We start from the raw sequence: 26,163 nt of genomic DNA on the forward strand, positions 1-26,163 counted from the left end.
CCGAACCGAATTGGCTGCTTAGGGAAGCCCCCGCCCCCTCCCCAGCCAAGAGGGAGGGGGCGCTGTGCCCAGGATCTCCCTGGCATTGCAGCAGCCTTCTAGCTGAGGGGGTGGCGATGTTATACTCGGGCACACCGTGCCATCACACTGGGAGCTGCCCACCATGTGGAGCTGGCACCTCTTTCTTAGATTACGTGCTGTTTCAAACTGGGGCTCGGGAGTTCAGAGTGGGGGAGGCGGGGGGGACACCCAGGCAACCTGTGCCCCCAGTCACCCACCTTCCAACCACACAGTAAGCGACGCAAACTTGTCTCATGGTGACAAAGCACGCAGGGTGCCCCAAGAATTGGAGAACCCGCGGGGCCCCGCCCTGAACATTTCACCCTGGTCCACAGTCCCCAGGGCACAGCGGCACCCCAGGGTTCAGAGGGACCCCGCGAGCCCACAGCCCAGCCCTGCCCATTTCACCCTGCTCCACAGTCCCCAGGGTACAGCGGCACCCTAGGGTCCAGAGGGACCCTGCGAGCCCAGTCCTGCACATTTCAGCCGGGTCCACAGTCCCCAGGGCGCCCCAGGGTCCAGAGACCCCGCGAGCCCAGCCCTGCACATTTCAACTGGGTTCCCAGGGCACCCGAGGGCGCAGAGACCCCGCAAGCTCAGCCCTGCACATTTCAACCTGGTCCCCAGGGCACCCCAGGACAGGGAGACCCCGCGAGCCCAGCCCTGCACATTTCACCCTGGTCCACAGCCCCAGGGCACAGCGGCACCCCAGGGTTCGGAGGGACCCCGCGAGCCCACAGCCCAGCCCTGCACATTTCACCCTGCTCCACAGTCCCCAGGGCACAGCGGCACCATAGGGTCCAGAGGGACCCTGCGAGCCCAGCCCTGCACATTTCAACCCCGTCCACAGTCCCCAGGGCGCCCCAGGGTCCAGAGACCCCGTGAGGCCAGCCCTTCTTTTTTTTCTTCTTTTTTTAAATTGTTTTAGTTTAATTTAATCAACCTTTCAATATTCTAACAACACAACGAAAAGACAAAAAAAAATCTACATAAAATCAGTCTTGCAATGGTGTGACCATAACATGAGGGTTCAATAACATTAAAAGAATCCAATCCGCGTGTTCTTAAGCACCTAAAACAATTACATTTAAACATAATAAAATGAACCTTGACAGTTGTAGCACACACACAGAAGCAGACTTAAGAAGTTCATTAGTGTTAAGCATGTCCAAACTGCTTGTATGTAAACAACAATTCATTGCATTAATCACGGTACAAATCAAACCTTTAAAGTTGTAACATAAATTAAGGGGTATATACTCCATATTACAGCATGGGCCATAGTCAACTCAACTGAGTAAGACAAATCGCCAAACATTACATGATTCATTCTAGAGAGTAAATTATCATTGCAAAAAATGTACATCAGTCTTTCCAAAAGCCACAACATGCGCAGTAATTTGTCATTCGTCCAGTCTTGGCTGGCCATAATCCTAGCTAGATCGATATCTGGTTAATTGGTGCACCCCAACTGCACCGACCCTGGTGTATCTGACTTTAACTGAAGGCTATTTAGGGAATTAATAGTTGCCAATTGCAGAGACAAATGTTCACTACTCATGATGGTAGTCCAACAGGTACTATATTGACATTGACCTTGGTGGAAATCAAGCATTTCCTGAATAAAGAACAGCATCTCCAGTTGCATAGAGCGTGCAAGCAAACCAGCCCTAATTCGTATCTGATCCATGAATGCGGAACGCAGGTCGGCAGGTGTAGGATCTGCCTCCAGAATGACGCCTCCCACTTATCAAATTGAAGACCAGATATGATGGGAAAGGTTTCCAGGCCGCACAATATTGCCGTCACTGCCTTCTGATTCCTGTATGAACAGGCTGGCTTAACAGAACATTTTCCATATCTATTCCATATCTATGCATTATAATTTGTGATTGACATACTGCTGTATTTATTTTCCTTTCTACACAGGTAATCAGAGTTTTTGAATTAATCGTGCCTTCAAAACATGTACCCAAATAAGTATATTTGGCCACAATTTGTAATTGCATTTTATTGACAAACCCCGGAAAACGATTCAATCCAGCTTTTGTCGGAGCGAGGAAAACCACCTGTGTTTTCTCATAGTTCACACTTAATTCATTCAATTGGATGTAACCTTGACAAGCTGTTAGACGTTTTTGCAGACCCACTTGTGTTTTTGAAATTAAGACAATGTCGTCTGCATATAACAAGGATTTCATGGGTTGGTTGGCCACTTTGGGAGAGTCTGATTGGACCTTAGCAAATACATACTTAAGATCATGTATGTAATAATTGAACACATAAGATGCCAATAGGCAAGCTTGTTTGAGACCACATGCTGTTAAAATGGGCGCAGACAGGACGCCACCCAATGAAAGTCTAACGCGCATAGAAGTATCTGTGTGTAGTGCTTGGATGAGTTCAAATACAGTATGTGGGCAGTGGACACCAGGAGTCGGCCTAAACATCACAGCACAAGTACATAGAGAAGCAGCAACCCTCACACCAACAAAAAACAGAGAGACAAGAGGAGAAGAACATAATGGAAGGGAATGTTGGAAAAGAGGTTTAGGATATACGGTAGCAACGAAGAAAATGCAGAAGACAATAGAAGAACACTTTGGTAAAAAGAAAACAAAATGTGCAAGTGATGAGGAGATGATGTGGTTGATAGACAACACATTGCACTCCAGCGTAAGATTGAGAGAAGAAAGGGGCGAAATAGACATTATACCACCCGCAATGTTAGGACTAAATATAAGTGAACTGATGATGGAAGAACAAACAGTGTGCAGTTCCGATAAGAATCAAGAGTTGACCCTATTTGATAATGAAGAAAGTTCGGAAGGTCAGCAACCATGCCCAGAAATAAACAATCCCTATCCTGAGGAAACTCCAGCTCGATTCAATCAAGTAAATGAAAATACACTCTCTGCATTGAATTATGTCTTGAGCTCCTTGGTCTCAGTATTCAAACTGTTAAAAGAAGAGGTGCAGTCACAAACAGGCACCCTCCTAGAAATGACAAAGGAGATGGCAAACCTGGATGGGGCACTAGTGGGCTGTAATAATATACTAAACACAAATGTTCTCCAAGGTTTACAAGAGTTGAGACTAGAATGTACTAAACAAGGTATGGACTTATCATCGATACAGCGATGTCTTGCAGCACGGAAAAGTATGAGGAGATAGACCTCAGGGTAAAACAGGACACTGTGCTGCAACTCCAAACCTTGAACCAAAGAATGGTAGATACAGAGCAAATAATAGAGTTGAAGGATCATAACTCACAGATGATACTGCTTTGTCAGAGTCTACACTTGAAGAGTTTAGAAGATTGGCCAATGTTGGAGATGGTCTCTTAGAAGAAGAAACTGAGATTCTGGATCCAATGGCAAAGACAATAAATCAGAGTGAGATTCCTTCAATAGGGGCGGCTGAAGATAATGACAACCCTGTACAACTGGGAAGAAAAAAAGAAAGGAAAAGAGAATCAAGGAGACAAAGAAGACTGAAAGAGAACTTAATACAAAAAAGGGAAAGAAAGTCAAAAACCAAAGGAAGAAAAAATACAATAATGCAGAAACAAATAACTTTCTGAAAAAAATAACAAATATCTCATTATCATCAACAGAAGTTGACGAGGATGTAATCCAAGTAGATCCTGAGGAAGGTTCCTGCAGGGAAATAGACCCACCCAAGAAACAAAAAAATCTTAGTGGCAAAAAGAACAATCGCAAAGGCCAGATGAGCAGCCAGGAAAGAGATAAAAAACAATCAAGGACACCAACATGCTGCCAAACAGACCTTGAGAAGGATGGTTCTATAGCACCCGCAGAACCAATAAAGATAAAGAAGAATCCACCAACTGCACCAATATTTTTGAAAATGAAGGAAAAAGCAGGAATAGTAAAAAAAAGCTCAAAATGCAGAGACTATTGGAGGTGTCAAGATCGCTCTAAAGATCGCCCCGATATTCTTGAAAAAGACAGAAGTAGAACACAAGAACCTGGTTGTCGGCGATAATATAAGGACGGGGAGGGAAAGCACAAGAGAATCATGGAGATTGGGAATGGAGTTGGAAAATCAAAAGAAATGGAGGAATTCTCAATCCCAAACCCAATTTCAACGACCTCGGCAGAGGCACCAAAACAACAAATGGAAGGTCAAGCAAAATCATCACCATTTGCTATGCCAATTATCTGGATGCAATCAATTGCAAATAAAAACCAGATAAAGTCCTTAAATCGAGGGGTGATCTTGTCAATCCTAAAAAAAAGTGCCAAGCCTATATCTCATTAATAGCAATGACATTGAATTTGTACAATTTCCAGATATAACACAACCTCGGGTGGCAGAGACTGGATGCGCCTCAAGAGAGGTGTACACTGCCATCAATGAGGCAAAGGAGGACCTGAAGAATCTAAATGTACTAGTTACAAATGGAAGGCCTGAGATTGTAATACAGCAAGAGGAAGGGGGTCAGAAAAGTAAATCACCTCAAGGGCCCATAAATACACCCAAGTCAAATTCTGAATTGGCAACAAATGCATCAGTAGATTCGGGGGCAACCTTAAATGGAAATGTGCTATCTCTGCTCCCGGATATTCTCACGGAGGTTTTGCAGAAACTCGGTCTGGCACAAAAACCTCTTTGAAAATGACGGTTTAAAAATGTTCTGTTGGAACACGCCGGGCCCAAATAACATCCTCTCCAAGCTCACGAAAAAATTTCCTTTTTGGGAAGGGAGATGCTATCATGCTACAGGAAACTTGGATGGTAAACCATATAGCAATAGAGGGTTTCCTTGTAGAGGCACAAGCCGCATCTCAAAAAGCTAGAGGGAGGCCGAGTGGGGGGATGCTGATAGCTCTTAAGAACTCTAAATTTAGGGATATACACACCATTGATTGTAAGATACAAGGGCTTCAATTCTGTAAAGCGACGTTGAAGAGCTCTCAACAAGTCGTGGAGCTGATAATTGGCAATATCTACTGGAACCCCATGTGTTCAGGCCTGGCTGCATTTTTGGAAAAACTAGCACAGGCCCTAGAAAAGGCGCTAACATTGTTTCCAGAGGCTAAAATAATATTAGGAGGGGACTTGAATTCCCAATGTCTAAATTTATCGAAAGAACAAACAAATCAAGGAGGACGGAGGGGGACAGAGAATGGTCACTCATGGATAGACTTCTTTAGTATGTGGGATCTAAAAAAGGCAAAAGGAAACATACCTGGTGATATACCTGCAAAACCGTCGGGAATCCAAGGTGCAGTGTTTTCAACGCTAGACTACCTTTTTATTTCATACTCACTATTTGAACAAAAGGTAACGCTAGCCATCCGTGAGGGGGGTGGCAGTGACCAATTGAGGTTAGAACTCTCATTCCCAGAAGTACTATCAGAAATAAAGTTGAGAGACAAACAAAAACTGGAATGTAGGAAGGGAAGAGTCTGAATCCACAAATATAAAGCAGGGGGGTTGAAACTAAATGAGAAACTCATAGCCCTGCCGGAATCCCTCCAACTTGAAAACTGTTCACCCTCAGGTTTCTCAAAATTCATCTGGTCAATTTGTCCGCCAAGAATAAGTGGGGACGGCCCTAAACATATGCATAAACATATATTTGATGAAGAGACCATGGTGAATAAAAAAGAACATAATAGGAATCTACGGTTGATTAAAAAAAAACCACAAAGGGAATATGGAGGCGTTCAAAGATGAGATAAGATTGCTGAGAGGAAACTACAACGACAGGTCCATATCAAGGAAAATAATCAGACATCAGCGAGATGGTGAACATATGTTGGATTTACTCACAAAAAAGAATTCAAAGGATTTCTGGTCTGTCATTCATAAACTTGAGGGAAATTCGGCAATCCAGCTTTGTAATTTGGTTAAAGAAGAAGACTAGATTAGCAATTTAAAATTTGTTTTCGGGAAACCGATTAAAACTATATTTGAACATAATATGCAGATAAACTGGCAATTGTCATTCGACGAAACCCTCATCAAAGACTTGATTATGAAAGGATCTTCCGCAAAAGCAGCAGGTCCGAATGGTCTCACCTATCAAGTAATGAGGAATAGGCCCGGACTTGTGGTCAAAATTTCTTAACTGGCTTTTCTTGGAGATCATAGCCAGAAAGCAATTTCCTTCATCATGGAGCTCTGCAACTATAATTCCTCTGTTCAAGGGGGGAGATAGGACGGTGGCAGCAAACTATCGTCCTATTGCCCTCCTGGACATTGATAGCAAAATCTTCATGAAGCTACTGTTAGGTGAATTGGAGGCTTGGGAAAGAAAGGCAAAGATTATATCAAGATGCCAGACAGGCTTCAGGAAGGGGCTTTCCACCGCAATCAATGGGCTTTGCCCAGGTGGATGGAGGAAGGCTTTGGCAGAAATTAAGATCAAAGGGAATTCCAGAAGGATTATTGGGCATGTTGATGGAATTCCACAGGTAGAATAACAACAGAGTACGGTTGGATGAAGACGGCCATTTATCAGAACCAGTGAGGGTAAACTGGGGGGTGAGGCAGGGTTGTTTAGGGGCTCCATTTTTTTTCAATCTTTATATATCTGATATGGGGGACTTTTTAGCTCCCTTTGCATTAGCGAGCCCAGTATTAAATGGGGTTAAACTACACTGGCTCGCCTACGCAGATGATGTTGTTATCCTAGATAGAACTGCGATAGGATTACAGCGACTGTTGGATGGACTCTTCAATTATGTGAATATAAATGGGCTCTCAATTAACCCTACAAAATCTAAAATCTTAGTGAACAGAAAGAAAAATAAACATGTCACCTACCACCATTGGTCATTGGGGGGAGAGAGAATAATGAGAGTAGAAGAGTTGGTCTATCTTGGCTATAACATATTTGCTAATCCAGCCGTGTATAAGATGGAGCTTGAAATGTCCCTGAAGCTTAAACCTCTGACGGCCCAGATGAAAAAGATACTTGGGAAATATGCAAGATTTTCCATTATCCCAGTATTAAAATTCTATCAAGCAAAAATTGTCCTGATCTTACTGTGTGGATTGGAGGCAAAACCTCACTTGTGGGACATACAGTGGCATGGATGGGAAGGCCTCGTTTGGCAGCATGTATTAGGGCTGCCTTTGAGTTTATCAATAGACAATCTCCGTTTTGAATTAGGCCTTAAGTCTCTTGCATCACAAGCAGGTTGGAAATTAATATCACTCTGGCAAAAGATCATCACCGCTCAAGAAGACTCACTAGATGCCCATATGAAGTCAGGAAAATCGCCCATCTTGGACAATTTAAAGCTGTTGGTGGAAAAATCAATGCTGAATACTGACATTGAGATTAAGCTTTTACTTGAAGATCCGATGAAAGCAAAAAATAAATGGGACGAAATGGACTGGATCCATACTATTGAGAGAATAAGAACATGCACCCGCCCAAACCCTCTCCAGATGACAGACCGGAAATTGGGTGTTTTGAATAAATACCTAGTAAGATTCCCTGACTGGAGAATTGGGAGCAAGTTCTTAAGGGTGAGGTTGAATGTTACCAAAACAGGAGAAGTTTTAGCAAAAAGAGGAATGGGCAATCAGGCAGTAAAGCTCTGCAAGATCTGTGAAAACCCAGAACGGCAGTCTATTAAACACCTACTGCTGTTTTGTGAAGGCACAGCAGAAGCTAGACAACATCTCTTTAGTAAATTCGCTCATTCTGCTCTATACTCTACACAAGAATCCTGGTGGGAAAGATTTATTGGTGGTAATTCACAGGAAATTACAATCTCAGTGATACAGATATTGGAGAGCTGTAAAATTGAGTCTTAGCCTGAAAATCAGGATTAAGTTTGAAACTAACTATCACTATACTGGACAGCTGAATTTGCTTCGGGAAACGTCTCAGAATTTTTCTGACATTCACTGCAACTGTTTGCCTGACCAATTGCAAAAGGAGATCATATGTCATCAGGGTACTGTCTTCTCCTGTTTTGGGTGGGAAAGTATTTTCTTTAACTTTAAATCTGGAGTGCATGTATATTTTATTTTGTTTAAAAAAATGTTTTTTAGTATGACATAATGAAAGATTTGGATACATGATGAAATCATTGTAAAAGGTTAATGTTAATCATATGCAACAATAAAAAAAAATATGTGGGCAGTTTTCTCGCCTTAATTTTCGAATAATTTAACTCGTGAAATGGAATCAAACGCGGAGTGCAAATCCACGAATGCAAAAAATACAGGTTGCCTCATGGATTGGCACTGAGCCTTGATTGCATTTAGGCATATTAAATTAACACGCGTACCCATACTTGGGACAAAACCAGTCTGGTTCGGATCACGTAGATCATTGGTTAGTGTCCAGGAGTTAAAGTCTCTGAGTACCAGCTTTGTGAAGATTTTCCCTGGCGCATCCAACAGTGCGATTGGACGATAGTTTTTGGGTGACATGCGATCCCCCTTTTTAAATAATGGTATGATCACAGAGGTTTTCCAAGACTTCGGCACTTGTTGGTATTTTATTATATGTTGGAAAATTTGATACAAGATCAGCGCCCATTCAAAGACATTTGCCTTAAACATGCAATTTGTAAGTCCATCTGGCCCTGTAGCCCTAGACGAACTGGCACGTGAAATCAACTCTTCAGTGTCTGTCAAGGAGAAATCCAAAGATCAACTTGTATAGGTGGAGGGCTCACACTGCAAGCTGTTAAAGCTTGGATCGTTGTAGAAACTGGTGTAGTACTCAATCCACGTGTTTTCATTTTTCACAATCAGTTGGGCATCCGCTTGACTAAAGGAAGAGTGAGTATTCAATAGTTGCCAGATCTCAGCAGAATTTTTATTTGCCGTTGCTGTCCCATGTTTTCACTATCATGTTGGAACATTATTTGTTTATGGGACTTTAGCCAGTTCTTATAAATACATTTGGCGTTATTCAAATCCTGCTGACAAGTCAAGGATCGCATAGCTAGCAGATGTCTTCTCTGTTTCAGATATGCTGCTCGCTTAATTGAAATCTCAGAGTCAAATGCATGTTTATGATTCAAACGGCCATGCCTCATGATGGTTATGGTGTTAATATAGGGTGCTAGTAACTCTGTGTAGGGTGCTGGAGCAACCAAATTCACATTTCTTTCCAGATTGTACCTAAAAGATGCAAGTTTAGGAATGGTCCATCTTATTCTGTTTCTAACCACATTTGTCGACAAACACTGGTTGGAAATATGATCTCTAGAGTGTTGTTGATGGCCAGCAACAGTCAAGGACAGTAGTTTGTGATTACTAGATGGTAAAGTAAGAATCTCTAGGTGATGCAAATACTTGAATAACATTTGATCGACATATATATAGTCGTTTGTACACAGTGTTATTATGAAACCAAGTTGTTTGTGCAGGGATGTCTCCCTGGATTGCCCCATTCACCATTATAAATTGTCTTTCTGCCATGAAAGAAGACCAAGCCTGTACCTGTTGCATGTGGGGTTTGGTGTTCAAGCAATCTAAATTTAGATGCCCCAAGATAATAGTATGAGTAATGTCGCTGGCAATGTGAATCAGATGTAACATGCGATTTAACCCTGCATAAAAAGCCTCATCTGTTAAAGCCGCTGGATTTCGATACAGGTTTACTAAGGCAAATCTTTTCAGACCATATGTGATTTTAACCAACAAAATGTGATCACTTACTACCCCCCACTCTGCAATAGAGAGACCCAATTTCAAGTTCACAGCCACTAGTAAACCAGATGCGGGCCTCCCTCCAGGCCACCGAGCCGGAGATAAAACAGTATCATAGCCATCCCAAGCTGGGGATGTTATTAACCAAGTTTCCTGTAAGGCAATGATTTGAAACACATGTGGAACATTTTGAATGGCAGCTTGTAAATGAGCACTCCCCCTAGTATTTCAGCATGCAATGAATACATCTTTGGACGGTACTATCAATGATGGTTACTGGCACATACCCGCTTGCACTCTCATGTCTCTATTTTCACATGAATGAGTGCGTTGGTAAATGTTTGTTTTATGCATGATTGTGTGAGGTTTATCGCTTGCCCTGGCACGGTCTTCTGCCAGTAAAAAGCCCATTTCGAACAACGGCATCTTTGCTTGCCGTATTAAATTTGCAACCACCCCAGAGGGAATCCATAATCGAATTATTGATTGCGTTGTATCTGCAATAAATTCAATTTGTTCAATGACTTGTGAGGTGATGGCTTGCAAAGAACTCACAGAACTGAACATATTCAGTACACTCTTTCTATTTAAATCATATGATGGGGAGTTTCCCTCTCTACATTTTAATGTAAATGAGTGGGCATCACTACCCCTTGACTGTACCAATTTTCCTGAGTTGGGTGCCAGACGCGCAAAATGCATGTCGGTAGTACGAGGCGTCAAATTCAGGGATGGTAACGGATAGTTTTGATTATCAAATCTTGCCACGTCAGAGGGTTGTGGAGGATGTGCAGTTTCTAAGGTTTCATTTATTCTGTGCATACCAGAATTGAAATCGACTGGAGCTTTCACAAGTACTTCATGAACCGGAGCACGTTCCAACTAATAAGTCTCTATCATGTGCTTTATGGATTCAATTGTCCCTGTTGGTTGGCCTCCATGAACCAAAGTGGGGTGGCTGAGGGGTTGCCGAAAAGAGACTGTTTTTTTGTTTGCTGAGCTCACACCTGAGGCTCTTGCACATGGGGGCTCCTAGTTGTGTGAGACGCTCTGGCCCACTGCTGTGACTTTCATGGTCTCTGCATTCTTGATGGAGTCAATCAGTTGGTTCAAGGGAGAGTGAGAAGTAGGGGCTAGCAGTGAAGCATCCTCAGTTGAGATTACAGCTCCAGGATTCCTCACAGGGGCTACACTCACTGGAATTACTTCAGGCAGACCAATCATCGGTTTAGAACCTGCCGGTGGCTTCTTTTTGATCGGAAGCGTAGCAGAGCCACCAATAGCTTGGAAAAAAGCATTTAGAGTATTTTTTGGCGTTCTTATACTGGACATATTTTTTTATTTTTTAGCTATGGCATGCGGTCCCTTAATATGACTTTTAGCCAATTTTTTTTTGTGTGTAGCAGATTGCCCGCTAAACGGTGAACCGAAGGCGATCTAGGAGCCACCACTTCAGCCTCGCCAGTGCTACCTGAATCTTCCGAGAGATCAATGTATGAGGTGTCTTTCTCGACATTGATTATCTCTGATAATGAAGCTACTGGTAGCGGACAAGTAACGTCTTCAAACACAGGGAGCGAGGAAACTTGAATTGCTCCCTTAGTGGCATCACATTTCAGTATATGTTCAGACAGCAAGACGTGATTTACACTAATCCTTGATGCCAGGTCGGTCAAGAGTGCGGCTTGAGATGCTAACCTATGGTCCAGTACTTCAAACAATTTGACCAACGTTAGTACCGAGGTGTTAATAGCTTAAGTGCTAGTTCAAAGCCACGGGGATAGTTAGCAAACACTGCTGGCGGGGCAAAGGCCTCTGGGTTTGGTTTCGCAGGCCCTCGAGGTGTTGGAGGGACAAAAGAAGGTAAGGTGGCAGAGGATATGGAGAGAGTGGAGGTCGATCGACCCATTGATACCTTAAGCGAGGCAATGTCTTGCATTATGTAAATGGGGGACTCACACTGACTGGGGTAAATGGAGATGCCTGAGCACTCTCCATTGTCAGTCGGAAATAGAATCGGGGACAGCACGGGCAGTCTAGCATGTTTGTGAGTCACCACGTGACCCCTCACTGAATCTAGTATGGTTTGGTCAGACAGGCACCGTTGTTTACCACCCGCCACAGATGTAGAGTCCAGATCAAGATTGTCTGCTTTTGCCGCATGGAAGGCTGGCGCAGTCGCCACCGCTCCTGCAGGAGGGACTGTAAAAACATAGCCAGATGCCCGCCCGGGAGGTTTGGAGCTGTAAGGGGTTACATTAATTACTGTATGTGCAGTGTGTACTGCTCCACTCACTGCTCCAGTCACGAGTGTGGGAACTGGAGTCTTGTTTTCGGGAAAACTTGGAGGCATATTTGATTTTAATGTGTACCTGGAATACGCCATGAAGGAAAAGCAGTCTACACACCAATTTACAAATGGCTCAATAAATACCAGAAAATGCCAATAAGCGACTTGCACTATAGCTTACCCAAGCAAGGTTTGCTAATAGGTGTAACTATAAATACAGCGTGATGAGTCCCTCACGGAGCTGCTGAGTCGCTGCGGCAAAGCGGCAAAGCGGAACTTATCCATGAACCTGCTGTGTGCATGCAAGCCCAATTTAATGAAGGCAAACCACGCCGTTTCGTGGGCGGGTGCAGTGCAAATGTCAATCAAAACGCTAAGTGGTCCATTGATAATGTTGGTAGCGGGCCACAAAAAGCAGTCCTCTCGAGCGGCAAAGCGGAACTTATCCGTGAACTTTCTTGAGCCCAGCCCTTCACATTTCACCCTGGTCCACAGTCCCCAGGGCACAGCGGCACCCTAGGGTCCAGAGGGACCCCGCGAGCCCAGCCCTGTACATTTCAACCTGGTCCCCAGGGCACCCCAGGGCACAGAGACCCCGCGAGCCCAGCCCTGCACATTTTAACCTGGCCCACAGTCCCCAGAGAACCCGCGAGCCTAGCCCTGCACATTTCAACCTGGCCCACAGTCCACATGGCATCCCAGGGAGGGTCCAGAGGGACCCCGCGAGCCCAGCCCTGCACATTTTAACCTGGCCCACAGTCCCAAGAGACCCCGTGACATAACCCTGCACATTTCAACCCGGTCTGCGGTCCCCAGGGTGCCCCAGTGTCCAGAGACCCGCGAGCCCAGCTCTGCACATTTCAACCTGCCCCACAGTCCCCAGAGACCCTGCGAGCCTAGCCCTGCACATTTCAACCTGGTCCACAGTCCCCAGGGCGCCCCAGGGTCCAGAGACCCAGCTAGCACAGCCCTGCACATTTCAACCTGGTCCCCATGGCACCCCAGGGCGCAGAGACCCCGCGAGCCCAGCCCTGCACATTTCAACCTGGTCCCCAGGGCACCCCAGGGCGCAGAGACCCCGCAAGCCCAGCCCTGCACATTTCAACCTGGTCCCCAGGGCACCCCAGGGCGCAGAGACCCCGCGAGCCCAGCCCTGCCCAATTCAACCTGGCCCACAGTCCCCAGACACCCCGTGAGCCTAGCCCTGCACATTTCAACCTGGTCCACAGTCCCCAGGGCGCCCCAGGGTCCAGAGACCCAGCTAGCACAGCCCTGCACATTTCAACCTGGTCCCCATGGCACCCCAGGGCGCAGAGACCCCGCGAGCCCAGCCCTGCACATTTCAACCTGGTCCCCAGGGCACCCCAGGGCGCAGAGACCCCGCAAGCCCAGCCCTGCACATTTCAACCTGGTCCCCAGGGCACCCCAGGGCGCAGAGACCCCGCGAGCCCAGCCCTGCCCATTTCAACCTGCTCCACAGTCCCCAGGGCGCCCAAGTGTCCAGAGATCCGCGAGCCCAGCCCTGCACAATTCAACCTAGCCCACAGTCCCCAGACACCCCGTGAGCCTAGTCCTGCACATTTCAACCTGGCCCACAGTCCCCAGAGACCCCGTGAGCCTAGCCATGCACATTTCAACCTGGTCCACAGTCCCCAGGGCGCCCCAGGGTCCAGAGACCCGCGAGCCCAGCCGTGCACATTTCAACCTTTTCCTCAGTCCCCAGGACACCCCAGGGCACAGAGACCCCGCGAGCCCAGCCATGCACCTCTCAGTCACACAGCCACACTCAGAAACAAGCCCCTCACAGAGCTTGGATAAAAGAGGGGTGTTGCTTTTTCTGATGGTACCCCAGTGCCCAGGTCAGCGGAGGGTGGAAAGGTGTGTACTTGGGTAATGTTGTAGGCAAGATGGCTGGAATGATGTCACATGTTTACCACGCTGGCCTTGGTGACATCGGCACCCCGATTAAAGAGTGTGATTTGAAACTAAGGAACTTGAGTGGCGGGGGACCTGGCGAGGGAGGTGGAGCGACTAGTCCCTGTGCCAACAAGAAGAGGCCAGCAAGCTGTGCGTGCAGGCACCCCAGCTGTTAAAAATACCTGCACTCTATCTGTATCGGTGTTATCTTGAAACGCCATAATTGCACTGGTGCGGGCAGATTTTGGTGAGGGGGCCCAGGGGCAGCTCATGGGGCACAATACAATTTCTCGACTTTGCAGACACCAGGGTCTAGAACCTGCTGTTCAATCTTGTCGCTGTGCAGGGTATAAATAATGAAATAAACAAACGGGAGGTGGGGGAATGGGGATCTGAATGCAGACCCAGGTGGGGCAACCCCTTCTCGCTCAATCCCCCATCCCCCACCAGTGCCTAATGGAAAACAATACAACACAATCCAGTGCCACACAATAATGCTTGATTAGTATGACCACACAAAAAAGTACTGCCAAAGCCGAATATATACACATTTCTTACCATCCATCCTTTTGGGTTTATTCTATATGGTCCCTTCAGAAGCCAATAGGGGTTGGGCCATTTACTGGCCGGAGCTAATTCTAAACCATAGGAAGACCCCACGGATTCCCATACTATCCTACCGCACCCAGAAGACCAACAACGCCCTCCCCAAGGACAGGGTACATTCAGTTTTGGCTGCAGGAAAACAGTCGCAGCACTGCGTCCTTCTTAGCATTCCAGGCGGAGGCATCTCCCGGACCCATCACCTCTTGGGGGGACTCTTTTAATGGTGTCCTTCCTCCACCCAGACGCCACCATGCTGAACGGTAGACTGTATGCACATCAGCTGTACCTTGCGAGGTAATTGCGAGTGTGTAGGTAGTTTTATTGCACCCCCTCTTCCCGTCATGCCGTCTTTAGGTTGGTAGGCCGTGCGTTTCCAATGTATAGCTGCTCTAGTGCTTTAACACAGGAGGATCTGACTGAAACACTAAACCATTTGATAACATTATTTTATATACGTGCGCGCGCCGGCGTGCAGGGGCCGGTTTGCTCCGGTTCGCTTCCGGTGAGTGCTCTGTTCTGTTACTCTTCTTTTTTATTCCACCTGCTTCTTTATATTAGTTTATAGCACACACCTGTGCTTTAGGTATCAAAATCTATACATAGGAAAATAGTCAATGTGACCTTATTTCCTCTGTACAGAGGAATCGCAGAGCACGCCTTCGATTAGAAGCAGACGAAATAAGCCACACAAACATGGACAATGACTTGCTTCGGGCCAAACCTCGGAAGGGGCATGACCTAACCTCCCCATCCACTATAGCTAATTAATGGGATAAAGCACAGTTCCTAATGCTACTATTAAAGCATCCCTACATACTATCTCCACCAAAAATATTGCCGTATATATGAACCCCTGGAACGACATAGGCAATATTTTTTGGGGGGATAATTTGTGGGAGAGTGGGTTGCGGGGGTGTCCCCAGCACATTTTAAAAATAATGTGGAGGTTGCAGGGGTGTCCCCCGCAGGGTCCATGCCTCAATATCGGCGGAAAAATATGGTGATATTTTTGTATGGCAATATTTTTGCAGAGATATTAACACATGGAACCACTATTAACACATTACATTACTAGCGAACTGTGTGGAAAATGCCCCCAAAATTAAAAAGATACCAATGTAATTTCCAAAGGAAAATAACATACCATTAAATGCAGACTTTTGAACACACGTTCCATGGTGATGCATGCCATGGAAATTGGTGACAGCATCGTGGAGAATAACTTTGACATTCTCATTTTAACTGAGACATGGCTCCACGATGCAGCACTACATTCCATAGCAGTTGCTAGACCTGATGGTTGTAAATGCCTACATACCGATCGTAAAACTGGTCGAGGTGGCAGGGTGGCAATGATTTTTAGATCAACTCTGGACTTCTATATCTCCACACCCCCTCAATTGGATCTGTGCGAAGCACTCCAACTTAAACTTAACATTGATGCAACACATTAATTGAGCCTAATAATCCTATATAGGCCACCACGAAGTACTCCTCTCGTTGACGAACAACTACTGGCACTTATTGGAGGCTCATGCAGAACCAATACTGCTGTTGCCATGTTAGGGGACTTTAACCTCTGGGCCAATAACTTCCAGGATACGGAGGCCCAAGCCTTATTGCAAACATTATCATGCCTTGGGTTCTCACATTTGGTGGAAAAACCAACTCAAAAAGCCGGAAACATACTCAAATGGATATTAGCCAAAAATATGGAGCTTACTCTACAGAATGTAGAAACATGCCCATGTTCGGACCACCTCTTGGTACACTTTAAACTACCACTAAAACTTGAGAATGTGCCGAACGAAATAGCTCCACCCGGTGAAATACGCAACATAAAAAATATCACGGCTGATGCCTTCCAGTCAACTATACAACCTCTACTACCACCTTTGGGTGGAGGACTTTCACTGGAAGAATTTACTGCTGCCTTTAGGGATGCAACCACTAAAGCGTCTGATATTCTTGCTCCCCTCCGCCCCTCAAAAAATAAGAAACAAAAAGGCTATAAACTTAGTTTTTCTACCAAATACATTTTTGCCAGGAAAAATAAAAGGAAATGTGAACGCCACTGGCGTAATCATCCCTCCCCTCTTACTCTGACTGCATATAAATTATCAGTCAAGGAGTATAAGGATCTGACATTGTAAGCCAAACGATTATCCCTTAACAATAGAATTGAAAAAGCCTCTATGAAATCTTAAGAACTCTTTTCAGTTCTTAAAGAACGTAAAGGCCCTTCCACTGAACCCAGACTAAATATTAATGATGACTGGTGTCAGGATATACTGGATGACTACTGGTAGAAAATCCAACTTCACAAGCGCGCATTAGGAAGACAATAGAGTCACAATGTCTAGTGGAGGACACAGTGTCCCCAAATTTGGATGAGTCTGTTCAAACCATAAAACCCTTTACCTTCACCAAAATTATGGAACAAGACGTTTTGCTGATTATTGAAGGGATCAAGCCAACGTCGTGTAAGGGGGATATATTTCCTACAACCCTCTTTAAGGAATTTGCAAATATACTTACACCATGGGTGACAGAACTTGTTAACTGCTCCTTTGATGAGGGTGTTGTTCCCATTGTCATCAAGGAAGCCTGGATTACTCCACTCTTAAAGAAGGAAAATCTAGACCCCCTGCTACCAGAAAATTACTGCCCTATCACAAATGTTCTGTTTATACTTAAAATATTCCACAAAATAGCTACACACAATTTCAAGCATTTGTCGAAACAAATAACATCCTGGCCAAAGAACAGTCCAGTTTCAGAATCAATCATGGAACCAAGACGGCCCTCTTAGATTTGAAAGCCAGTATAATGGAAATTATAGAGCAAGGAAGCTCTGCATTACTGCTCCTGTTGGACCTGTCCTCTGCGTTTGACTTGGTCAATCACAACCTCCTAGCAAAGAGACTCCAAAAAATAGGTCTATGTTCCCCAGAAGCAGTGCTATGGTTAAAATCCTTCTTGGGCCCTAGAAGTGCCTGCGTTGCTAAGGGAACCTCACAGTCTCAGAAGGTTCCTGTCATCTGTGGTGTCCCCAGGGATCGTGTCTATCCCCGTTGCTTTTTAATATATATATCAAATTCCTATGTGACCTGCTTAAATCTATGGGTATACAATTCACCAACTATGCCGACGATACCCATAGAGTTGTTAGACTATCTGGGATCTATAAGGATGATTATGGGGCAATCCAGAAGTAGATGGCCCTAAATTCTCTTGCCGTTAATGACAAGAAAGCAGAGCTTTCATTAGTAGACCCTACAGGCTGAAAAACGTGGACACTCGATATAAGGCTTTTGAAATAGGTGACAATAACATCCTGTTATCCGATTATGTAAAAACTCTCAGAGTATTCTTTGATGCTCACCTCTGTTTTCAGAAGCATGTATCGTACCTGAAATCATCATGCGCCTTCTTGATACATCTTCTATGGCAAATACGTCCTTATCTATCAGAACCTAATAGAGCGTCAATTGCAGCAGCTATAGTCAAAACTAAGTTAGACTACTGCAACAGCCTCCTCATGGGAACTTTTAAGGGCAATATTAGAAGCCTTCAGACCAGTGGTCGAAGTGGGCAGGAGCGGTCGGGAGCGGTGCTCCTCTACTTTTTTTAATGAAGGTTTACCGTTCCTATACTTTTATTTTAAAAAGAAACTGTTCCGGAACAGTTTCAATTTAAAATAAAAGTGTAGGAAGCAGTTGAAACTTGCACTTTCAGTGCAGTGCACTGAACATTCCCTTAAACTGCAGGCGCATGCATCTGGGGGTTTATATTGTGCATGGGAGGGGGTGTGGCGATGGGGTTTACGGGGAGCGGTGCAGACCAGTAGGGAACATAGCTCCACTACTTCTTTTCATACACTTCGACCACTGCTTCAGACTATACAAAATGGTGTGGTTCAGGCTGTTTCTGGGCTAAGTCGCAAATCCCACATTAGAGAACATCGGAAGAGGCTACACTGGCTGTCTGTAGAGCAACGACAAAACTTTAAAGGGCTAGTCATCATCTTCAAATGTCTTTCAGGTGATGCACCAGAATACCTTAAAACCAGATAAAAAAAGGCTATACCAAAGCAGATTCTGTGATCAAATAGTCAGATGTTACTGACTCAGCCACGCACAACCATGAAGAAATTGTGCGGGCAAGTTTTGCCGCCTGGGCTCTGAAAAATTGGAATGCGATTCCGCTATACTTAAAACAATGTGTGACATTGCAGCAGTTTAGGAAATGTCTCAAGGCATTTCTTTTTGAAGCCTAAGTTGAACAATAAGTAATAAACTCTGACACTCTGAAATGACTCCACTAGTCACTTTTCACTTAAGTGACTTCTTAATCCCTTAACACCTTGGTCTGCTTTGTGTTCCTTGTTGTTTGTCCATGTGAGCACCCTGAGACCCTTGGGTTAGCGTTGCGCTATACAAGTATTTATTTATTTAGTTAGTTAGTTAATATGCATGAGGGTTGAAGGAGATATATTTTTAAAAGTCATATTACGCTGACCCGCGTAATTATCGCCTGTTAGCCCTGTTAGACTCTTCATGAAAAACGTTTGCCAGCCTATTGTCAAATGAACTATGGAATTGGGCTGAAGCCTCTAAGCTCATTCCACTAAATCAAACAAGCTTCCAGAAGGGACTTTGTACGACAACCAATTGCCTTGCCTTGCTGACGGTTATTCAGCAGCCATGGCATATCCGCCAGAGACTTGTCTATGTGGCATTTATTAATAATAGTGCGGTCTTCGATTCAGTCAACAGGAATAGGCTTTGACTGGAATATTCCAGCTGCCTTGCCCTCAATGATCATCTCTTTACATGCTAACACAAAGGTTAAGATCAGACTTGATCGATTAGGTAGGATGTCCACTTGGATTCCTATGGAGCAGGGATTAAAGCAGGGATGCATTTTAGCGCCCCTCCTATTTAATCTCTATTTAGCAGATATGGGAGCGACATTAATTAATCCAACATCCATTGCCCAAAACTGGGAAATACACCTCTACAGTGGATGGGTTATGTTGACGATATCGTGCATTTGGACCTCACTCAGACTAGTTTACAGGCTTCCTTAAATCAGCTAAACAAATTCTCGGACTCTGGATGTAAATACTAACAAAACCAAGGTCATGTATTTTTCTCCTCCTTTTTGAAAAATGAAAAGTGCACATTGGCACTTAGAGGGAAATATTCTAGAGGTGGTTTGTGAGGGCATTTATATTGACTGTAAGTCACTTGGTCTTCGACACCTAGAGTATGTCAAGTTAAAATGTTCCTAGGTTCGAGGGGTTCTTGGTAAACTAGCCCGTAATGGAGTGGGCTATTCCATAGGGATACTGTCACAACTATATCTGGCTAAGCTTCTTCCGATTCTTATCTATGGAGCTGAATATTGGGCCTTTGGTAACCTCACTGAAGTGATTACGCTTGACTCTGTGCTGTTAAAGAAACTGTTTTGACTCCCTGTACGTACTCCGTTCCAGAGGATTTACCTTGAATTTAGTATTGTTTCTTGTTTGGCAAGATTCCAGTTATCTTGCCTTAACACTCACTGGAAACTGGTTAATGCTCCAATTGACACCTTCAGTTATCTCATTCTAAAAACAGCCTGGACAAAGCTTGCTTTTATGCAAGATTGTGCTTTGGCTAACATCAACTCTGTTGCAGACAGATGGCTTGCTGTGGCTCTGGATCTCGCTACTAAAACCAACAGTGGCCCATTTATGGAATACATTCTATCTCAGGATTATGCCCCCGAATTATATGAATCAGTTCATGGGTAACCCCTTGGTTTGGGATTATTTTCTGGGTATAAATGAACTCTGTAAAGATGTTGGAAATCATCAGAGCCTGGGCTAACATCCCACGGACCCTCCATTTTTGGAGACTGTGCAGAGATAACCAACTTAAGTCTGTTAAACATCTATTGACGAGCTGCGACTCATTGGTGGTAATGAGGTTGATGGCCCTCACCGCTGCTGGACTTGGGTCTGCCATTACTGCAGAGGTGTTGTGGTCATTGGTCATGGGAGGCAATGATGAGTCATGTATTTCTTTTAACGTTTTTATGAAGAAAGATTGCATTGATTTTGGAGGACTGTAATATGTATTAATTGTAACATGTTGATGATTTTTGGTAATATGTATTGAGGATTTTAATATGCGTTGATGATTTATGGGGTGGGAAACAACGGCATTTGTAGAGAAAAATGTAGTTTTTCGTGTGGTTTTATTTGGGTCATGTCGAAAAGTTATTTGTACAACTGTGTAACACAGTAATAATAAAAATAAAGTCATATTCATAATATGGCGTTTTGTTTTATGATGAACTGTGGTATTTATTATTAAGAGACTCAACCCCTTAGATATGATTCACCAGTATTCAATTTAGAGAATGTATTGAGATTAAATTGAAGGAATTAAACCTGTAAGATTAGGAAGTATTTATGAATTCTTGTAATGCATGAATTACATGTAATTTGCACATAATAAATGTCATTATTTACAGTGGATGATTGCATGTATTTTAGACAGAGATCAGAATTGAGATATCATTTATATGTTGGTTAAATGGGATTGTATTTTGTTGTACTAAAGGTTTACTGTAAACAAATAAAAATAAACACATATTTTGGACATATTTTTAAAAAAAGGTGTATGCCAGGTGCACCTTGAAGGATACTTCTTGGCAACTTTGAAGTATCAGGCAAGGAAAGGGATAGGGATATGGGGTTGGAAACAACCAAGAGGATTGTGAATAAAACCAAATCTTTGCTAAATTCAACAGGTTCTAGAAGTGGTGGCACACAATGAGCTAAACTAATCTAGGAAAAAATGAAAAGTTTTTAAGGGCATGATAGGACTGGTGAAGGGTTTTAAGTGTAGAGTAAAGTTACAGAGCAATTCCGTTTGATTAAAAAATACAAGTACATAGTGTTGCATTAATGGCAAGAAGAAGTATCAAAAAGTTTGCAAGACCCATGTGAACAAAATACAACCAAACCTATTAAGTCATTGTTGTGGCTTTTTCCAATTATCGTAACAATGAAGATGAGTGATGACTTCAGGGTACGCGTGGACATGGGAAGTTTAAATACATGTACCTGGATGAATTAACATCCCTCCTAAATATACAGGTACTGGTGTCAAAAGCAGTAGTGCCACATTATTTTCCCATACTACATTTAAAGATAATGTATCAACAAGTGGTTTTATAGGACACATCAGAGGAGTATACTGAATTTATCATGCCAGATGGGACATTCCCTTTCTTATGAATGTTGTTTGGAATTACTCTGTATCTTATGAAACATATAAGATAAATAGTTAAACATATGCCGTACCAATGTAGGCTGTTTGTGATTACCAAATGGTCCATGGCAAACGCCAAGTTTAAATGTCATGTGGTCCAATTAACAGAGTTCTAGGGTCATTATGGTTGACTACTACCCAAAACGGTTTGAAGTGAGGAAAAAGGGAGTCCAAACATCTTCATTTGTCACACAGTTCTTCAACAATATATTTTCTAGAGAGGGAAATCCAATGAAAATGCTTACTGACAATGCGAAGTAATTTTTGTCACAGGAAACTTTACATTTAATTGTATTTATTTATTTAATTGTTTTGTAGAACACGCATAATACCTGAGTTTGGTTTCTAAGCCGGATCTGGGCTTCAAACCTCTGGTGCTCTGCGTGGTCTTGCTTCCAAGACCAGCACATTGCCCCTGTGCTATCCTCTGTTCACATTTCATGAAAATATATAGAATTAGTCATGTGTGCATTCCTCGGGCTAACAGCTAAATTCAGAGGATTAATAACAATGTAAACCGGTTGGCACAAAAGTGTGGAGTGGAGGTGAAAGAATTGATTAGGGTAATACCTTAGGTTTATCGAATTGCACTATGTGTCACAAGTCTCTCCCCTTCTCACCTGTCTTTCCTTGCTTGCGACCTTCTTTGTTGATTTCTTTTGCACAGTCCAGGATTTGTAGAGACCCGTGTGCTGGTCGTCTGGTTCCAGCGTGGGGATGGCGGTCCTACGCCAGGAGGCGGTCGGATGTCCAGTACCAGGAATCAGGAAGGAGACTAAGTCCGAGCTCGGAGGCACGGAACGCCGTGACTCGAGCACAGGCGAGGATCCCGGAAGAAACGTAAGGTAAGTCCGAGGAAAGGAAAGGGAGGAAGTAGATTCAAGGAATCGGGAAACAGGACTCAGAAGGAAGATTCGGGCGAACTTCGGCAACACACGTCAGACTGCTCCGAGCGGTAGCGTTGAGACGCGTAGAGCCGCGGGGGTGTGTCTGCTTTGTAGAATGTTGAACATAGTGTGTAAAGACTGGCAAGCTGCATTCCGCACCAAACGGCATATTGGAAGGATCATGGAATTCAGTCCTCTATGGGTCAGGGACCACGAAGTCCAGAATGGGCGCAGGCGGCGGTTCATGGCACTATGCTCATTCGCTGTGTGATCTCAATTTAAAATTCTATAGAGACAGATACTGATAAATGAGCAGCGGCCAGCATGGGTTGGTGCATGGAAGATAAGGAATAGGAAATTCATTGATAAGGAGTATAAACATGAAATGAGAAGGAAGGCTAAGTTGATTAAAAAAAAACAACAGCAATTAAATACAATGACCATAGATGGAAAAGACAGTTTTGTGTGTGTGTGGGTGGACCAGATCATTGATCATGTAAAATAACACGCAGACCCACAGAAAGGATGTACAGCCTGGTTATGAATGATGGTGGAGTCTATAACGAGCAGTACTCACATACGCAAGGTAAGGAATGAATGCAAGCGAGAAGAGGCAGAGGGTTTAGAAGAGAGATCAGTACAACATATATCGAGAACAAGGAGCTGCATATGATTGAAGGCACAAAGGAGAGGTTTCAATGTCATCTAAAGAGAGTCATGCTCAAGGAGAAAGGAGTGGATATCGAAAGGACAAAAGGAGGAGCAGGAAAGAAGTGAGAGTGTATGAACGTGTAACGCTCACCTGATTCTCGCAGAGGCGCCGGTCTTGACTGGGCGACTACCGTATCTTCAAAGGTGATGTGTAGCACCCAGTTGGCTCTTTGGGCTGGACCTCTGTGCACTGTATGCCTGACGTGTAGAGTAAGATGTCTTAGGTAAGTGAATGCCGAGCTCTCCATCTGCCTCGGGGCAGGGTGCTGTAACCAGTTTCTTCACTGGATAGGTAGCACAGGCCTCTTGACTTCAGAGGACTGCTGTCCGTCGTTTACTGCACGAACGGTAAGTTTCGAGTCATTCAAATGTCTTTAAAGTCTTTAGTAAAGATGTCTCTTGTTTTGCAGGGTTCCGGCGATGGCGGATGACGGGCTGAAGTGAGTTGAAGATGGAGCCCGTGTGATGAATAGAAGCGCCTGGAAGCACGTAAGTAAGCGCTTGTTGCCTGCTTCACTATGCGCTCTAACTGTCTTTTTATTTTGCAGGTACGAGTTCGGAGCGGCTACAGGGTGCCGGAATACCCACTGGATTAGATGTGGAAAGGAGTAATGGCACGTGAGTATTAAAGTTCCCCAATGTCTTTAAACGCACCTTGTTTTGTCTTTCAGATGCGGGATGCAGCGCCGAAGGCCTCCGGAGCGTGCGAAGAGTTGGTAAACTTTTGTCTTTCAGATGCCGGAATGCAGTGTGAAGACCTCCGGAGCGCACGAAGAGTAGGTAAGCCTTTGCCTTTCAGATGCCGGAATGCTAACCTGTTCTTTCTTGTCTTTATAGGTGTTGCTGAAGACTGGATTCAGGATGGTAAGCCTTTGCCTTTCAGATGCCGGAATGCTAACCTGTTCTTTCTTGTCTTTATAGGTGTTGCTGAAGACTGGATTCAGGATGGTAAGCCTTTTTCCTTAGGCCCAGGACCGGATGCAGAAGACACGATGAGCGTTCTGCTGCAGAGGTTGCAGAATAACGCAAAGCAAGATTCATCCACCGGGTGTGGTTTAAATAGCCTCCTGTAGTGCTTAGGTGTCTCCTTCCACAGCCACGCCTAAGTAAGAAAAGAGTTCCTGGTAAGAAAAGAGTTCCTGCCTTCCAGAAGAGTTCCAGTGTTCTGAATCTAGGGAGTGGCTCCAGCCCCACCCAACAGGAAAAGTAGTTCCAAACAGAAGAGGATCAGAGGCTCAACTGGCAGGCAAGTAAGCAGCATGGTCTGCTGAAGGTAAGTCCACCCAAGCATTATGAGCCCGGCGCTTCCAGCGCTGGGACTGGGCATATTTATGAGCCTGGTGCCACTGGCGCCAGGACTGGGTCCAAAAGGTCCCAATTGGGACTGGTTGGCACTCGGAACCTGGGTTATGGATCTGCTTCCAAGGGAGTTGGGAAAACCCTGACCCTTTGGAAGCAGAGATCATGACAGTACCCCCCCTCAAGGCCCCTCCCAAACCGGGCTTCTCCGGGGGTTTTGGCTTGTCAGGAAATGTTCGGTGAAATCTTTTGATTAGGCGAGGAGCGTGGACATATTCAGCAGGTTCCCAGGATCTCTCTTGGGGGCCGTAGCCTTTCCAGTCAATTAGGTAGAATAGTTTAGATTTGGAGATCTTGGAGTCCAGAATGCTTTTGACTTCAAACTCGAGTTCTCCATCCACTAGGATAGGTTTTGGAGATTTGGTTAGTCGGGTTTGAGGTTGCACGGGTTTTAATAGAGAGACGTGGAAGACCGGATGTATCTTCATGTGCGGGGGCAAGTCCAACTTGACCGCTACTGGGTTTACTATGGTAGTGATGGAATAGGGACCAAGGTATCTTGGGTTGAATGTGCGTGGCCCTTTTAGAGATAGATATTTGGTGGATAACCAGACTTGATCCCCTACTTGATAGTGAAGGGCTTCCTTCCGATGTTGATCTGCTCCTTTCTTGTATTGTTCTTTAGCCCTTTGAAGGTGAGAAACAGCTTCCTTAAAGGCTTGGGTGATTGTAGAATGCAGGTAGTCTACTGCTGGTGTTTCAAGATCTTGGAGGGGATCCAACTCCGAGGTTCGAGGGTGACTGCCGTACAAAAGAAAAAACGGGGTTTTCCCAGTTCCCGAATGGACAGAGTTATTGTAGGCATACTCGGCTATCCAAAGGATATCTTTCCAAGTTTTTTCAGTTTGTTGCAGCATGCAGCGTAAATACTGTTCCAGAGTTTGATTGGTTCTCTCGGTTTGTCCGTCGGTCTGAGGGTGGTGACTGGTCGATAGTCTCACATCAATTTGAGCCGACCGACAGCAACTTCGCCAAAAATGAGAAATAAATTGACTACCTCGATCCGAAATTAGAACCGAAGGAAAACCGTGCAGTCGGACGATGTTTTCGAGAAATTCCCGGGCCAGAGTTGCTGCTGTTGGCAAGCCTTTGAGCGGAATGAAATGCGCCATCTTGGAGAATAAGTCCACAATTACTAGAATCGTATTGTATCCGGAGCATGGAGGTAGATCGGTGATGAAGTCCATAGACAGCGTATGCCAAGGGCGAGGTGGGATGTCAATAGGGCGTAAGAGGCCTGCTGGTCTTTCCTTTTGACTCTTGTTTTGGGCGCATACTCCACAGGACATTATAAAGTCTCTGATATCTTTTTTCCAAGACGGCCACCAGAAGTAGCGCTTGATCTTTTCTG

The 26,163-nt window shown here is 44.6% G+C and overlaps 1 protein-coding gene across 6 annotated transcripts in view; it reads right to left on the minus strand.

The window, feature by feature from the left end:
* Positions 1–26,163, minus strand: part of TJP1 (tight junction protein 1) — a 2,827,266-nt gene that overhangs the window by 2,328,213 nt on the left and 472,890 nt on the right. The window lies entirely within an intron of this gene.

This window comes from Ambystoma mexicanum, chromosome 11 (genome assembly GCF_040938575.1).
Source record: "Ambystoma mexicanum isolate Mex_15411 chromosome 11, UKY_AmexF1_1, whole genome shotgun sequence".
Lineage (NCBI taxonomy): Eukaryota > Metazoa > Chordata > Amphibia > Caudata > Ambystomatidae > Ambystoma > Ambystoma mexicanum.